The sequence below is a fragment of the Carettochelys insculpta genome, chromosome 2 (genome assembly GCF_033958435.1).
Source record: "Carettochelys insculpta isolate YL-2023 chromosome 2, ASM3395843v1, whole genome shotgun sequence".
In the NCBI taxonomy this organism is placed as follows: domain Eukaryota; kingdom Metazoa; phylum Chordata; order Testudines; family Carettochelyidae; genus Carettochelys; species Carettochelys insculpta.
In genome coordinates this window covers 234,878,866-234,896,768 of record NC_134138.1, presented here as the reverse complement: position 1 = coordinate 234,896,768, position 17,903 = coordinate 234,878,866, and the positions used below count along the sequence as shown (strand labels likewise).

The 17,903-nt window shown below is 43.2% G+C and overlaps 2 protein-coding genes across 6 annotated transcripts in view; one reads left to right on the top strand and one right to left on the bottom strand.

The window, feature by feature from the left end:
* KRIT1 (KRIT1 ankyrin repeat containing) overlaps nt 1–1,124 on the bottom strand; it is a 49,394-nt gene extending 48,270 nt beyond the window's left edge. For both annotated transcript variants that reach the window (XM_074986228.1, XM_074986229.1), the window contains exon 1: nt 1,041–1,124. The gene's annotated coding sequence lies outside the window, so the exon portion shown is untranslated. The remainder of the gene's footprint in view (nt 1–1,040) is intronic.
* Nucleotides 1,125–1,216: 92 nt separating this feature from the next.
* The window catches only part of ANKIB1 (ankyrin repeat and IBR domain containing 1), a 107,834-nt gene continuing 91,147 nt past the window's right edge, over nt 1,217–17,903 (top strand). For all 4 annotated transcript variants that reach the window (XM_074984756.1, XM_074984754.1, XM_074984755.1 and 1 more), the window contains exon 1: nt 1,217–1,495. The gene's annotated coding sequence lies outside the window, so the exon portion shown is untranslated. The remainder of the gene's footprint in view (nt 1,496–17,903) is intronic.

Sequence of the window (17,903 nt, the reverse complement as noted above, 5' to 3'; positions counted from 1 at the left end):
CTTTCTGACTTGATTTCTGTCACAAAAACTGCTTTTATTTGTATTTACAATTGGGTTAGAGATCTTTTTGGGTACAAGCAACTACATAACTATGTAATTACCTTGTCTATCAACAAACCCATCATTTCTGAGAATCGGAAACTGCATCACTTCCTCCTCTTTCAACCCTGTGTGCTGCACAGACTCCCCCAGAGGTTAACCAGAGATCATCTGCACACACCAGTTAGCTAAGGGTGAGGTGAGCAGAACCACAGGAGATAATTACTCCCCCCCACGTGAACAGTCACGTAGCACTTTTAAAGACTAACAAAATCATATATTAGGTGATGAGCTTTCGTGGGGTGGACCCAGGAAAGCTCTTCACCCAATAAGTTATTTTATTAGTCTTTAACAGTGGTACATGACTTCTGGTTTGTTTTGTTAGGATGCAGACTAGCAGGGCTACCTCTCTGTTACTACACAGGTAAGTGAGGGTGCTACAAGCACTGGCAAGAGAACGCAGCGAAGTGGAGGTCTCCATAGCATCCCGCAGGCACCGCCTGGCGTGTCGGTCACAAGCGAGCGGCGCGCTCGGGTGGGGGGAGAACAAATTAACTTTTGCGCAGCACCGAGAGGAGCGAGCGCTTCTGCGAGATAGCGATTAGCCAACTCCGCCCCGCTCGCTAAGCCGGCACACGCCCACACAGAGCAACCCCCGTCCAGGCCCCAGGCAGCCCAGCTCCCGTGGGGGAGCCCAGGCCAGCCGGTGCTAAGAGGGCTTTGTGGACGGGGCGCAACCTCTCCCCCGCGCCGGAAGGCAGAGGCGGCCTCCTCCCACATCTGCAGCTCGGCCTGGGAGATAGTCCCCCTCCTCTCCGGGCCGCTGCCCCTGCCCCTGCCCCTCGCTGCTTGCGGCCAGGCCGGGGAGAGGCCACAAAGCGGGCGCAGGCCACTTCCCCCCAGACCGGCTCCCGCTCTGACCGCATGGGCAGTGGAGCGGCTGAGGGCGGAGCCCGGGAGGCCTCAGCCTACGCTCGGCTCCGTCCGCCCCACTTTCTTACCGGCTGGCGCCTGAAGCCTCCTGCCGACACTCATCCTCCAGCGCGAGCCCGGACCAGCCCCTGCCCCGCACGCACAGAGCGAGCCGGCCCCGCCCAGCTCCCGCCCACTGGGCTGGCAGATCCGCTTCCCGTCCAGCCGCCGCGGGTCCCGGCTGCTGCCAATGAGTTTCCGGGTCGCCGGCCTGAGAGGCGGCTGCTGCTGTTGTTGTTGCTGCTGCTGCAGCCGCTGCTGCTGTTGCTGGCGGCATCGGCTGTTGGCCGCGAGCTGAGCCAGACGGGGCGGGAGGCCCGAGCTGAGGGGGATCCGCCCTGGGGGCCTCGAGTCCCGTCGCTGATCAAAGGGCCACGCTTGTCGCCGAGTCCGACCGGACCTCGCTTCGCCCGCGGCCGTGGGGCAGATGGAGGTGCTGGATGCGGGGAGAAGACGCGGCGGGGCTAGACCCTCTGAAGAGCTGGTGAGTGACCCGCTGGCTCGGGGGCGTGGCTCGGGCCCCGCGCTGCTTGGTTGCCGCTGGGCTGCTCGTGGGGCGCGGGCAGTCCGCCCCCTCTCGGGCCGTGCGGTGGTGCAGTGGGCTGGGCCCCGAGGGAGAGCCAAGGCACCGCAGACACCAGCCTCGTCTGCAGCCCTTGGCATCCCCGTGGGTGGGGCAGCTAACTGGAGCCAAATGCTGAATGCAGCAAGACAGCGGAGATCTGCTGGGAACCAGATGCAGTGAAGATAGAAGGTGGCTCTTGGGAGCTTTCTCTTTACTGCCACTCAAACAGAAGCGATGGGAAGGGGCGTATATGCGCCTCTATATACTACACACGTAATGCTTATTAAACATTATTCTCTGGGACCAAGAATCACCCAGTGAGGCTAACAACAAGAAGTGCTGTGACACCTTATGGACTAACAGTTTGGAGCATAAGCTTTCAGAGTAAACGACCCGCTTCATTAGATGCATCTGATGAAGCAGGTCTTTGCCCATGAAAGCTTATGCTCCAAACTATGTTGGTCTATAAGGTGCCACAGGACTTCTTGTTGTTCTCGAAGATACAGATTAACACGGCTACCTCTCTGATACCAGTTAGGCTAAAACAACAAACAGTCCTGTGGCACCTTAAAGACTAACAGATAGTTTGGAGCATAAGCTTTCCTGGACAAAGACTTGTTTTTGAAGATACAGGCTAACTGGGCTGCCTCTCTGATTCAAATTAGGCTCATTACTAACTGCTCTGACCCAAACTTTATTTTGCAGAGCCTGGCATGAATGATTTTGGTGAAGTTGTTGTTGTGGGTGGGTCAAAAGACATCTCAGTTGTTTAAGGTATGCCAGCAGACTGTGGGCATCATATAATGTAGTCACATACATCAACATTTGTTGCTTTTGAGGAATCAATTGTACTTTCCTTTAGTTTTAGCTACTTGTAATTCATTAGACAATGAAAGATTGAGGTGGCAATATATGGTTGATTGTTTGCTTGGAAACTTCTGAGGTAAGGAACCTGGAATTTTCAGTTTCTTTCTTTGTTGAATGGTGTATGTAGGTATCAGTAATCAGTTGCAGTTTTTCCGGTTTCCTATGAATTCTTTGAGATTATTAAGATAACAAGAATGGACGTATAAATGGTAGTTTTGTTGTACCGACAGAACTGTAAGAAACATGAATTGCCAAAGAGCCTGGTGTCAATTCCTTTGTTTAAAAACAAATATTGACTTTAGGAAGACTTTAGGAAATTTTTACAAAAGAGATATACTAGGAGAGAGTGTGGAAGGCTTGTGCACCTATAATTATAGTTGTGATCCTTTTGCTTTTCAGGATCTATAACTTGGTTATAAACAGTAACAGAGAGATAGCTGTGTTAATCTATATTCTATCAAAACAAAAAGGCAGTCCAGTAGCACTTTAAAGACTAACAAGACAATTTTTGTTAAACGGCCTGTCTAGTCTGAAACTGAGCTTTCAGTTTCAGATTGGATTTTTTTTCCATTACAAAATAGCTCAGGCTCAAATGCTTGTAGGATCGATCCCTTGATTTGCATTTAAATAATAAATTAAAACCTCCTAATTAGGAAAGTGTGCTTTTTAAAAAAAAAAGTAGATCTAAACTCACTGATTTTTGCTGAGTTCTTTCTTCCTCCCTAACCCTGCTCAAGGATACAAAATTCACTTGTTCACTTTGCATTTGAAATAAGGTTCAGATGCTGCAACTGAATGTAAATAGGTGCATCCATGCAGAACACCATTGGCTTCACCAGGCCTCTATGTAGGCACCAGAGTGAGATCCTCCCCTGCCCCCTCCTCAAGTATTATTGACTATGCAGAAGCAGAATTACCAACAGTTTCTTCTAGTGTGTATGTTAGTTTTTCTTGATATGCATGTCTTTTTTTTTAAACAAACAAAAACAATATTTACTGCATAACTCTGAGGACTAAGTCTTTCTCGGGTGTTTCAGAAAAAGTAATGTGTTCTTTCTCTGGAAGAAGATATTGCTATCTGTAAGCGAGAGATATTTTCAAACAAAACATTGTAGGGACTTTGTACAGTTTGTTCTCACACCTATGATGTGTCAAAGAATTGGAATTTAGGAAGTCAATGTTGTTGCTTTAAATAGCTGACTTAGTTGTAAATTGAAATTAGTGCATCAACTGTGTATTTTGTATTTAGTTGAAAATCAATCCTTAGACTACCTGAATTAATATGTAAAAGAGAGGCCCTAGCCATTATCTTGTTTGTTGCCATTTTGAGTATAGTGTCAAAACAGTGTACCTTGAGTAAGATTAATACAATATTCACTAATGGAGTCAGACTTGCAGTTTAGTAAACAGAGTCCAGTAAATCTGCTAGTAATGGTTATGCCTGGTACAAAAAAGTTGCAAATTCAGGGCCTGTAGTCAACAGTTACTTGTGACAATAGTTTTGTCATTTGTTTTGTTTGTAAAATGCTGCACATGTACATACGATTCCTTTTTGCGAATGCACAATTTTGTTGACATAGCAAACAGAAGAAAAAGGAAGTTTAAATTTAAAATTTTCATTGGCTAACCTTCCTTTAGGTGTTAGCCATTGTTTAATGGGGAAACTTAAAAATATTTAGAAAGTAGTGTACTTCTGTCTTGTTGTCCGTATTACTTTTTGTTTGCTCTTTATGTAAGGCAGTTCAACAGTTTTTGTTTTTATCTGCCCTTGCTTATTTACCCAAATAATGAGCTATAGCAACACTTTTCTCCAGCTCTGCTGTGGAGTACCATTGGTTGCCTTTTCCACTGGCAGGAGTATAGCAATATGTGCACGTTGCTGGTGATTAGGTAAATTTGATTGTTGGACAGTAGACAGGGACACTGACGTTTACCTTTATCTGGCTTTCTTAGTACTTTCAAGGTTTCAGGGCCAGAAGGCCCCTTCAGAATCTCCACCTGCCTCCTCATTCTCCTGTAGCTAAGTCTGCCTTTCCTCAAACACCAGCATTCAAGGTTAAATTAACAAAAATAGTTCTTCTGTTTTACACATATCCAGTATTTCAGGTACATTATTGGTTATATAGGCTTTTGTGGATTAGCCTGGGACCCTAACTACCATTTTAACCTTTTGTCTCTCTGAAAATGTGTTCCAAGTTACAAACAGCCGATTTACAAATGAACTTCTGGAGCACAATCTGTTGGGAACTTCCTGTATGAGTGCCATGAACATTGCATTAAATACTAAAGATCCTCTACTTTCTTTTCAGAAACTTTATTTGATTAAATGGGGGAAGGGATAGCTCAGTGGTTTGAGCATTGGTCTGCTAAACCTAGGGTTGTGAGTTCAATCCTTGAGGAGGTTATTTAAGGACTGGAGCAAATAGATGTCAGGGATGGTGCTTGGTCCTGCCAAGAGGGTAGGGTACTGGACTAGATGACCTCCCCAGGTCCCTTCCAGGTCTAGGAGATGTATATCTCCACTTATATCATTACATCAAAAAAATACTAGACCTCTTCAGTAACTTCCTCATTTCAAATGGAGGAAGTGGCATCATCTTTCTTTGTGTCCCATTAGCTGTGGGTATACCAGCCTGTCCTCACCATAGAGCAGGAGTGGGCTACATGTGGCCCATGAAGCTCACTGGAGCACGACCTGTGTCCTACAGACCCCCATCCACCCTTTCTTCCCTATGCAGCTCTTGCTTACTGGCATTTTCTAATGCTGCCCCGCCCAGTGCAGCCCTAGAATTGGGACAACAAGATATGCCTGCCTGCTGCCTACATAAACCAATTCTGTAGGTGTCTTCAAGAGACCAGAAGACTGACACAAAGACCAAATTCACCATAAAACTCAGAATGGATACTTTATTATATTGAAGCCATGTGGTGTATTCTCCATTATAAAAAATGTGCATGTTAACCACCTAGCAGTTATTTTTCTGCACATTTGCTGCTAAAAAGGTAATAATATAGCTATTTCCATCTCTACATGGTTCTGTGTAGACCCTTAAATTTGCTGGTGTATCCTGGTTTTTGTCAGTTATAATTGCTGCTGACAGTTAAACATAAATCATAACCCATTGTGAGCATAGCAGCTTGGAGGTAATGTGTAACTCTTATTAGTCAAAAGACTGGGAAGTACAGACACAGGGTTCAGCTCATAAGATTTTTTTGTTTTTTAGTTTTTGTTTTTTTCCTTAGAAGTCATAGAAGGGTAGCTGTCTTAGTTTCTAAGGTGCTACAGGACTGCTTCCCTCTCGCGCTCTCCATCTCCCTCTTCCTCTGTGTGTGTATAAAATAAAACATTTCCTCCTGGGCAAAGAATGGCATCATCAAACAAATCTGCCTGTCACCTGGGAAAGCTTGTGGGAGGTTGCTGTGTGTGGTTCCTGCGAGGCAGTAAGGGAGGTGGTACAGAGCGGAGTGGCCTCTGGCTGCCATGTAGGAGAGGTGCTGGGATCAGCTGCTGCCACCAAGCCATGGTGGGGAGGGAAGGTGCTGCTCAGAGCCAAGCTCTGTTTGCCGCTATTAATGAGCTACGTCCTGCTGCTCAGCCCAGCCACGGGAGGAGTCAGTAGTGGCAGCCAGAGCTGAGCTCTGAGGCACCTTCCCTCTCCACCATGGGCTGGTCACATGGCTTCCGGGCCCACCCATTCCCCCCCAGGAAGAGAGGGGTATTGGCTTACATAGTGAGTGGGGGACAGCCCCCTCGCATTACTTAAATACCACATCTAGGAATTTAGGGTGATGGTAAACTGCAAAATAGCTTTATTGAGAAATGATGAAATTCTTTTCCCAGTACCTCTGTGGCTGTAGTCCATTTGGACTAGAATGCTATCCCAGATCGTCCTTCCTCATATCCTTAAGACTGAAACTAACAATAATTATAGGGAATATAAAAAAATATTACAATGTTAAAGCCACTTAGTTAATCCCACAGGTGTCTGGGAATGTCAAAATTAAAGTTGATCTGCAAGACTGAGAAATGTTTCTCTGTGCATATGCATTATGATAGCATATGTAATCACATGTCCATAGGCAAATATATTATTTTAACCAATCTTATGTACATGGCTGTGTCTACACGTGCCACCTTCTGGAAGCGGCATGGTAATGAGCTGTCTAGGAGATGCTAATGAGGTGCAGATGTAAATTTTCTGTGCCTCATTAGCATATGGGCATGTGGTTCAAAGTCCAGAAGAAGCTCTTCCAGACTCCAAAGTACACGTGCAGAGGCTTGGCCCGAAGGGATTGTCCAGAAGGAAACCCAAAATTTTGAGGAAGAAGGGGCTTCCGGAAGGAGGGTTTCCTTCTGGAATATCTCTGCAGGCCACACATCTGCACGTGTATTTTGCAGTCCAGAAGAGCTTCTTCCAGACTCCGAACCACGTGCCCCTATGCTAATGAGGTGTGGGAAATTTACATCTGCGCCTCATTAGCATCTTCCACTTCCAGAAGAAGTGGCACGTGTAGACACAGCTTATATGTGTAGTATCTTGTAATATTTTGAATTTTGGGTACTTTAATTTTGTCATAATTATACAACCTGTTATATTTTAAAATATATTTTTATAACTTGTATCAACACCCCCTCGTATACATTTTTGAAACAAATGTGCCTCTGAAGTGTGATTTGTTATGTAATGTTTCACAAGTTATTTGTTGGGGAAACACACTTAACGTTGTAGTAAACATGAACATGATAGTTGCTGCTTGAATAGTTTTTATGTAAAAATGTCAGTTTTTCAATGTAATACCTTGAAAATGTCTTATACTTAATTTCTCAGCACTGTGATGTACTTTTGTTAAATACAGTAAACTCTTCCATATCCTGCATTCTATCATCCAGAACTCTCAAATAACTGGCACTTTAACCCTAAGTAAATTTGAGTTATGTTTTCCAGAAGTACAATATAGCGAAAGTAAATACAAATACAGCAAATACAGTGTAAGTTTATAGTGTACAACTACTACTATTGTTGGTAAATAAATTACTCTACATATGTTTTTGTTTCTTAATATGTAGTCTTGTTTTTCTGTAGTTTTATGCATTGCTAGGTATATGTCTCTGGCTGCGTCTACATTGCCCCTCGCTTTTGGAAGGGGCATGTAAATATAGTGGATTGAAAATGCTAATGATGTGCTGATATGAATATTCAGCACCTCATTTGCATGATAGCCATTGCTGCATTGGAAGTGCTATTTTCAAAATGCAATCTAGCTGTGTACACAGGGTTCCTTCGAAAGGAAGCCCCACTTTCAAAAGCACCCTTCTTCCTGAAAAAAATTAGGATGAAGGGCACTTTCGAAAGCGGGGCTTATCTTTGACGGAATCCTGTCTACCTGGCTAATTTGCATTTCAAAAGCAGTGCTTTTGACATGGCGAGTGGCCACCATTATGCAGCTAGACACTGAATTCATATCAGCCGTTCATTAAGATTTTTGATCTGCTGCATTTACATGCCCCTTCTGAAAGGGAGGGCAGTTTAGACACTGCCTATTATTCAGGATATTGGAATATCCAGCAATCCCTGGTCTTGGGGCTGCCAGATATGAAATTTCACTCAAGTGTTCAAAAAATTTATACGTATATAATAATTACTGAAAGCTATGCAATTTTAAAACTAAAAGTAAGTTGAACACTGTTTTTTCCCTAGTTTAAAGTAAAATATTTTTTTCAGGTGTAGGGTATTTAAAGAGCTACTATCAATTAGAAAAATCTTGTTTGTGAGAGGTTGGTACAGAAAATCCTCGATTTAATGTACCCTGATATAACGGACTTTGGAAATAATGTACACTGTCTGCTAGTTTCCCCTCCCACCACCAAATAAATGCTGGCAACTCACCAGAGCTGCCAAAGCTGGAGCTGCTGGGGCTGGAAGAGCCGCCAGAGTAGCTGGGGCTGCTGCATCTGGGGCCACCAGGGCCGCCACAGCCTAGTTCTCTCTCCCGAGCCTGCTGCATTCCTTCCAGGTCTCAAACAGAGCACTCCCTAGTGCTTCTTGCAAGGTGCCTCCAGTCCTGCAGATTTGGATATGACGTACTTCCGTATTTCACAACCCCCGCAACACGTTAGTCTGTTAAATCGAGGGTTTGCTATATTTATAATAACGGCAAGTAAATCCTATGGTTCCAGTTGCATAGAGATGCATTTGCGTCAAGCGTTTTTCCTTCACATGAGCCCATTGAATTCAAATGGCCTTCATGTGGCTACAAAAGTATTGTCTGCATGCAGGAGAGGATGTCATATTACTATAACTGAAATTATTTAGTAGGGGGAAAACATAATCATTGTATTTTTCCCACTACAGCAAGACATTGTCTTATCAACAAAAGAGACGGTTCTTTGTAAAGATGCATGGAGAAGCAAAAACTCTTTTGGAAACCCACAATATTACTATAGGAACTTAAAAACCAAAACCCAAGAACAATACCCGACATAGAATGTTCTGTCAGAAACTTGTTTTTACTGCATTAAATACTAATAATGTATTTAGAGTAACAGGTGCTAATGAAGCATGTCAGTTGTTTAAAAAGGTATTGAAAGAGACCTTGTTATAAATCAAGCTTAAAAAAATTATCCTGGCAGTTTACCAAATGGCGAAACAATCTCTTTTCTTGTCTTTTATTAAGATGTTGTGGAAAAACACTAATTTTGCTTTACTTGGCTGCCAGTAACTAGTATCACAGACAAGTGAGCAATGTTCCCTTTTAATTTTTCCCACTTCTGAGCAGAATGAATTTTGTTATGTGCACAATTATGGAGGTGCTGTATACCTTCCTATCGGCATACATAACAAAATCCATATGGTGGAAGCGGGGATATGGGTTTCTGAGTGTGGAAGGAGACTGAGGGCTGGGGGGCAAGGGCTCTGGGGATGAGGAATTTGGAGTGCAGGAGGGGGCTTCTGGATGAAGAGGTAAAGCTGAGGGATTTGGAGTACAGAAGGGGGGATGTGCATTGAGGCAGGGGTTCTGGGTGCAAGAGGGGGTGAGGGCTTGAGGGTGGGGAGCATGAATAAGGGTTTTGGGGTGCAGGAGGAGGCTCCTGGCTAGTGGAGCTGAGGGAGGGATTAATGCTTGAAGGGCTTATCTGTGTGGCTTCTGGTCAGCCTCAGGACAGGTCTGCCTGTCCTGGGCAATGCAATGTGCTACAGAAGCAACCCACAGGTCTGACTCCTGTGGGGGACTTGAGGCTGTACAATACATGGAGCCCCATAGTCCCTTCTGCCTACAAGCTAGAGTGCTGCACTGGCCCTTCCCCAGCACAGATCTGCCCTGGCTGGGGGAGAGGCACCCTTCCCAACTGGCCCCAGAAGGGACCTGCCCTAGTGCCTCTCCACCAGTTGCAGCAACTGCGGGGCTTGGGAGAGACATCTCTTCTTGAGGCAGCCCTGAGCCCCAGCCCGGGGAAGCCATGTGGCCATACAACTTAGGGGGAACTTAGTAAGTGAGCGAGTAGGATATTGTAAGGGGAACTTAGTAAGTGAGCGAGTAGGATATTGTAAGGGGAACTTAGTAAGTGAGCGAGTAGGATATTGTAAATCTAGTATACTTTATGGCTGTATCTACACTACAGCGCTCTGTCAACAGTAGTGTCTGTCAACAGAGTTATGTAGACAAACTCTGTCGACAGTGCATCTACACACAAAAACAGATCAACAGTGCAATATGCTCTGTTGTCAGAGAGCAGCCAGACTACTCTGCCCTCTGTCGACCTAATGGCTGACTTGAAGCTCTGTAAACAGCGCTTCCCAGTGAACTGGAAGCCCTCTCTGTTAACAGAAGTGTCTTCGCTGCCTTTCTGTCAATAGAACTCTGTCGACAGCATGTTATGCCTCGAATTTTTGAGGGATAGTTCTGTTGAGACTCTGTCGACATAAGGCTTTATGAGTGTAGATGTTCCCTAAGTTCCATCAACAGAACTCTCCAGTGTAGGCACAGCCAATCTGTGTCGATATTAAAAACTTAGTTATTTCTCTGTAATGTACTTCTATGGCATGCTATTAGAGTAAAAGCTTTTTCTGGCGTATTGGGTGGGTGCTGGTAAGTCAAAAATTCTGATTGAATTATACTTACCAAGCAAGTACCAGTTTTTAAAGAATTAGAATATAATAAAATATATTACTAGGGCTTGTGAGTCAAAACTGAGGGGAATTCCTTGCCCTGACAATAGGTGTTCTCCAGGCTCTGCCCACCAGGCTCTTTTGAGATGCAGGTATCACACAGCACACCTGCCCCATGACCTCACTCCTTGCTATATTCCTCTTATTCCCTGACTGGGCCTGGTGGTACTGTGCAGGTGGCTGCCATGGAGACTGAGGCTGAGCCTGACCTAAGGGAGGCTGCAGAGCCTGGCTTGGCCTCCCCCAGTTGGGTGCATCTATAGCAGGGGCACTGTGCAAACCCCCAGCTTAGGAGGAGGGGGCCTCTACAGGTAGCAGTGTGCGCTGCTCCACTCCCCTCCTTTCTCCAGGCTGCAGAATGGGACCCTGCAGTCCCACTAAGCTGAGCAAAGGCCCTGAGCAGAACACCAGCTCAGCCCCATGTGGCTGCTCCCGTCTGGCCCTGCATGATGTTCCCTTGCGAGACTCATTCTGGGCTGAGGGCAGTGCGCTGCACCCTGCCACTGCAGCTTCAGCTGGCCAAGGTAGTGTACTATTGTTAACCAGAAGCAAACCTCCTTCCCCACCCCATCCTTATGTATTGAGTCCAGCAGCCTTACCCCACAGCACTGCTGCCCTCCAAATGGCCATGCCCAGGGTTATCTGCATGCCATTTTCTAAAGGTTTCCACTTAGTAAAGTGCCAGATAACAGCTTTTATTCCAAAGTACATTTTTCTTTACATTTCATTGACTTTTGATATGCAATTGTAGGACTGGAAAGAACTGGGAGAGGTCATGTAGGCCAGTCTCCTGTACCCACGGCAGGACTAAGTATTACCTACACCTTCCCTGAAAAATGTTTGCCTAACCTGTTCTTAAAAATCTCTAATGATAGAGATTCCACAAGCTTGATCACTCTGATAGTTAGGTGGAGTTAGTCCATGGCTTGCTCCACAACAATAAAAGATGCCATATGCAGGCTCTGTGTACTCAGTGGCATCGTAAGACAAAATTGTGCTGCAATGTTTTATTCCTGTCCTCAGGAAATATTCTTCATTCTCACCCTCAAACAGCCATAGCTCTGGCACATGGTTGAAAATGCAAATTGACATAAAACGTATTTAATTGTTTTATATCATGATTGTGAGGATGTTTGTGGGCTTTTTCCCCCTGTCTGGGTGGCTCCCAGACCCCTTCCTGCTTGGCTACATGCAACAGTGCAGGAAATATATATTCAACCGATCAGCTTTTTCTTTATGGAGAAGCAGTTGCAGGAAGCCTGGGAAGGGCTGAGACAATACCCCTCTACCCCAGGTCTCCCTGCCCTCCCCCGTCCATCCCTTCCGTCCCATCAGCAATGGGGAAGTGGAGCAAGGTGGCCCCAGCTTGCACCGTTCCTTGGCCGCTTCCTGCCAGGGTGTCCAGGGGTGGTCCTGATCTCTCCCCAGGAGTGGTGCAGCCAGAGAGCAATGCAAGCTAGGGCTGCCTTGCCACACTTTCCCAGTCTCTGCTGGTGAGGGTGGGATACGGATGAAGGTGGAATCTTGTTGTCACTGCCACCCCACTATCTGCCACCCTCAGCACTTGGGGGGCATGTGACCCCCTTGTCTCCTCCCCCTGACTTCGTCCCTGTCTTGGATCAGATGCCAAATTATACAGCTGCTAATTATGAAGACTGCAGAGATCTAGCTGCAATGAATGGGGCAGATCACATCTTAGAGTGGTTGTTCTATGCTTTCTGCTAATGCAGGGAGATACTGGTTCAGTTAATATTATTTCATGTGGTCAAGGTTTTCTCAGTTACTGCAAGGGTTAGAAAATATTTTTAAATGAAGACATACCAAAATCCGAATGGTTCTGTGGCATATTTCTGACCCCAGAATATATCGAGCCACATGGTTTCTAAAAAAAGAATCTGTATGATGTTATTTGAGCAACACTATGTAACTGTAATGTCATGTGGAGATAATCTAGGCTTATGCAGAATTAGGATGCTAATGCTATTTATTAAAAGAGCTCCACTAATTTGCCACATGCTATAATAGTTTGTATAATAGTAACAGAGAGAAAGCCGTAAAGTAGCACTTTAAAGACTAACAAAATAATTATGTGAGCTTTTGTGGGACAGACACACTTCTTCAGACCATAGCCATACCAGAACAGACTCTATATTTAAGGCATAAAGAACCAAAAATAGTAACCAGGGTTGACGAATCAGAAAAAAAATGATCAAGGTGAGCAGATCAGAGAGCAGAGGGGCGAGGGGAGTCAAGAATTAGGTTAAGCCAAGTATGCAAAAGATACCCTATCGTGTCCCAGAAAATTTACATCCTGATTTAAACCATATGTTAATGTGTCAACATGAATATGAAAGAGAGTTCAGCCATCTCTCTTTTTCCAAAGCAGTGTGAAAAGAATTTCTTAATCGGTATTTAGCAGTTGAATATTCAAATACTAGATTTTGTAATTTCACATTTATTTACGAGCTGGTTAATCATTAAGCTACTTGGAAATAGCTAAATTTATTTTCATGAAGAAATTGTGTTATTACAGCAGAACCTGAGAGTTACAAACACCAGAGTTATGAACACACCTCATTTGGAACTAGAAGTACACAATCAAGCAGAGACCAAGGGGGAAAAGCCAGTGTAGTACAGGTTGAACCTCATCTAATCTAGAACTCTCTCATGTGGTGACATCCATAATCCAGCATGATTTTAGTTAGCTGGATGACCACTTATCGTTGGTGTGACCATGTTTCCTTTGGGCCCATAAAGTTTGTTTCTCACCACCAGTCCTGGTTTTCAGTGTTTTATGCTGTTTAGCTGTAATTTACTCCTAAATATTCTCTAACAACCCAGTAAGCAGCAGAAGTGTTGGTAACGCTGCTAGACAGTAATGACCTCCTGTGGTTCAGCAAATTCTCTCATCCAGCACCGGCCAGGTCCCAAGGGTGCGAATAAGACAGGATCAGCCTATATTGTGTTAAATAGAAACTACGGAAAGGGAAAGAAGCGCTTTTCAGTAAACTTTTAAAGCTGTTTTTTGTCAATGTTAAGCTGTAAACTTTTGAAAAAATTGACATTTTGTTCAGAATCACGAACAACCTCCATAATAGTGGTTCTGCTCTAAAAAGCAACCATTTCTAAGTAGGTAGAGTATACAGTACTCTGTTAGTTTTAGCCTTTGTATATACAGTAGAAGCTTGTTTATCCAGCAGTCCTTGGGAGCAGGAGTTGCTGGTTAATCAGTTTTTTCTGGGTAGTTGAGTGGGGCCACTGGCCAGGCAGCCAACACCCAGACCCATGGCAGCTGGCCCCCCTCCACTGGCCCCATAGCAGCCAGGAAGCAACAGTGGAGAAGATGCCAGTTAGTTTAGCATGCCAATTACCCTAATGCCAGATAATACAGCTTTTACTGTACCACTATATTTTTTTTCAAATGCAGTATATAGGGTTACTGCAGATGGTAGAGTGATGGGCCGTAGACAGCTGGCACACAGTATTTTATACAGCAGTGGGGTGTTGGGGGCTTGGAAGCTTTGGTTATATCTACATTACAAATGTTATTTTGCAATGGCTGTTGTGCTGCAGGTATGCCACAATACTGTAGATGTTTGCTATAGTGATAGAGGGGATTTTCTGTCATGACTCTGTAGTAAATCTTTCCTCTCGAGAGGTGGTAGCTGACAGAAGAATTCCACCACCCTCATAATGGTGTCCCAACAGATTACAGTGTTATCTCTAATTTTTTCAATCCATACATGGAATAAATTTTGTTATGTGCACCAGTTTATATTCATATGTGCATCGCCACTAGAAAAAATATTTTTCATAAGTTTGTGTTTGTATGGAGTAATCAACATTTACTGATAAACTTAATCCTTTGAAACCTAGTTCTCGCTTGCTTTGTAGAGAAAGACACAGATTTAAAAAGTATGCAGTCCAAACAGCTTTTATCCATCTTGCATTCCTTTTGCGTCAGTAGACACTGATGATCTCTCACCTTCTCCCCTCCCCACCAGCCGCCCAAACTCTTGTGTTCCTCTTTGTAAAATATAGTGTTGTTTTAGCCATTTCAGTATGTTAAAAACACAAGATGGATGAGATAGGTGTTGTTGGACCAGCTTGTGTTGATGAAAGATGACAAGCTGTTGAGCTTAAACAGAGCTCTTCAGGTTTGGGAAATCTGTGTAACAGTACAGTAGAAACCTGAGATGCGCGCACTTGAGTTGTGCATCTCTTGGGATAACATGACTCTGAGTGGCGGGGAGCTGGTGCCTGGCTCCAGGCTGCCCACCACTCAGCTCAGTTTCCTGGCTCCTCTGTCAGCCGCCTGCCATTCAAAGGAGACAGGAAATTGACCAGCGGTGCTGCAGTGGTTAGTTTCATGGCTCCCCAATGTATGTGAAATTTGACTTATGCAGGGTTGCTCAAGAACGCAACCTCCACATAAATCAGGGGTCTACCGTATTTACAATGTTACAAATGAGTAGAATGCTGAGGCTAAATGACTTGAATGGAGAGGGCCTTATGAGCTGTATGAGATTTAAGTTTAGCAGAGCTGAGAATTTGATTCTGTAAAATACCTAAAGTAACTAAAAATGAGAAAGTAATGCTTATTAAGTTATAATTGTTAGGTGTTCCTTGTAATGCTAAAGTAAATTTCAGACAGAAATGTGTGTGTTTGGTGTTTTTTAAGTTGACTTTGTGCTATTAATTCCTTCATATGTCTTTTTTAAAAAAATAGATTTTGGAAAGGCTGTCGCTTTGTTTTTTCTCTTTGATCTCTGTGCACAATGACTATTTTTATTCCTTTAACTTGTTTGCTGATAGAAAAGTGGTAGCCCTCAAAGAATAAATTTATTGAAAGCTATTGCTGTAAAAGCAGGACTAGAAAAGTTAATATATAATTTTAAAATATTCATATTTTGATGTAGATTACCTACTGTAGAATGTTTTCAACAAAAACAAGAGTGTTTAATGTTATGAGACAACACTAAAATCTCTGATTTCATGGGATTGACTAATATATATGTGTATATATAACATTATAACATATGTTTAGCAGTAGATATAGCCAGTGCCCTTTGGGAATATGAAATAGTTAATGATGTTGTCTGTGTGAAAAGGGAGTGGGTCACTGCTGACTAGAGCGGGTCTGAAGTCTTTCTGAAAACATCATTCTGAACAAAAGGCATTCTGAAAAGAAGAAAGTTGAGAAAATCTACTGAAATACATTCCTAATAGACACTTTAATGAAAAAGGAAAGAGTTGATTTCCTAGGTCAGTTCTCGTTTTGAACTGCAATAAATAGTTACCTACAAGTGCTGTCCTTGATATCGCTTTTTGGCTGATTCAGAATGAACAGGGTGATCATGTGTGGCATGCCAAAGTCTAAAGCAGCTTGTCCATAGAGAAAGTCTTGGTTAACCTATTATAAGGCTTGTTTAAAGAAAGAACTTGACTGCATAGCTGCACTTGCGAGTAACTGCAATTGAACAATTCCCATTTTCCTTCATGTGCAACAGCTGCACAGTCAAGAACACTATGTCACATTTTTTCAGTATCTTGAAGTGCTGAAAACATTTGGGGCAGATTGATCAGCTCAGCAGCTGATTCATCAGCTCAGCACAGGTCATCAACTGACCTAATGGAGTTCCATGTTAGAGACTGGGACTTGGCTTACAGTAAATGGATATTTTTCTTCACCCCCACCGTCTCAATTTTCGTACTGTAAGTCATTGATGATACTCCACAGAAAACAATAGTCACAAATACTGCATTAGTGTTCAGTTAAATATTTGTCTACATTGATCATTAGGTATTGTAAAATTTTTCTAGGAATAGAACAGCGTCACTGGCTCTTTCTTTCAAGGAACAGAAAATATATACTTTTTTGCTTTGTTTTTAATAAAAGCCTTGTCTTTTGGCTAGCCATTTGTCTAGTATCAGGAGGGCATTATCCTAAGACAGTGTTCTGTTTTGGGTATTCCTTACCTTTTTATATACAAGATTATACATTTGTATAGAAAAATAATAGAAATTTGAGTGCACATATTCTGGCACAAGTTGAAGAACTCTGAAAATTACTAATTTATCTGTTTAATTAGAGTAATAGAAAAGACCTGTTAGGTTTAGTCCATTCTCTCTCAGTGTAGTATTGTTACTTACAGCATAGTTGTAAATATTTTATTTTAAAGGCTTGTTTCATCTGAAATGATGCCACTTCCTTTCATGCTGAATTTGAAATTGACAGTACTTTGCCATTTAGAAAAGAATTGCAGTGTTTAGATTGAGCTATAGATGAAGGTACATCAGTGAGTCTGTTCCTTTCCAATTTTCTTTGCCTTCACTTCTCTCACATTCTCACCTGCTCTCCTTCCTGCCCTTGAGCTTTTCAGAGAAGAGCAATTTAAGTGATAAAATTATGGGCTCTAAGGCATGTTATGCGATCATGCTTGCTTTTTGATTTCCAGTTACTTTTCTTTTTGTCCTCCACTCTCCTGTCCTAAATCCCATTTAAGTAAAAATAAGATTTTATTCAAATAGTGTTGAAGGCGTGCACATCTATCAACTTAAACATTATTTAAATGATTCATCCATGTTGGATCTGGACTGAAGTTGGAGTACATTTGTTATAGAAAAATGATCATTATTATTATTATAACTAGAGTCTAGTACTCCACTGTCTGCTCTAGGTAGGTATGCAGAATGCCTTTTCATATAATCCTGTTTATAGATACTTTTAACTCTCTGAAACCGTCACCTTTGGACTGAAGTACTCCATGTTCTTACTTTAAACATAAATTTCATTCTTCTGGTTAACGTTGAATAAAATCAGTTCAGTCATTTGTGTGTCTTGCCAGGGTTAAAAAATACATACTTTAAATTTAAGAGAATTCTAACACTATATATTAACCTGCAGCAGAATGGCTGAAGTTTTAAATTTGGCTCATGGAGGGCTTTTGCTCATTTTGAGAAATAATTAGTTTTATTGAAGTTCTGAGTGTTTAAAATTTTGTACTGAGAAAACATGTTCTTTATTACATTTTACTAACATCTGGACAGCTCAGCTGTGCCCTATTGCAGTGTTTCTCAATTTTATTTGGCCCCTCTCAGCCCCAAACCTGACCCTCCCCCACCCATCTGCAGGCTTAACCCATCTCAGGCCCAAACTAGCCTCTGAGACTAACCCATGTGCAGCGCTGGTAGGGGAGCCTACGTCAGGTAGCCACATTCACTTAGCAGAAGGAAGACTGGTGTGAAGGTATTCCGCTGGCTGGGGTGAGCACATCCATGCCCACTGGAGG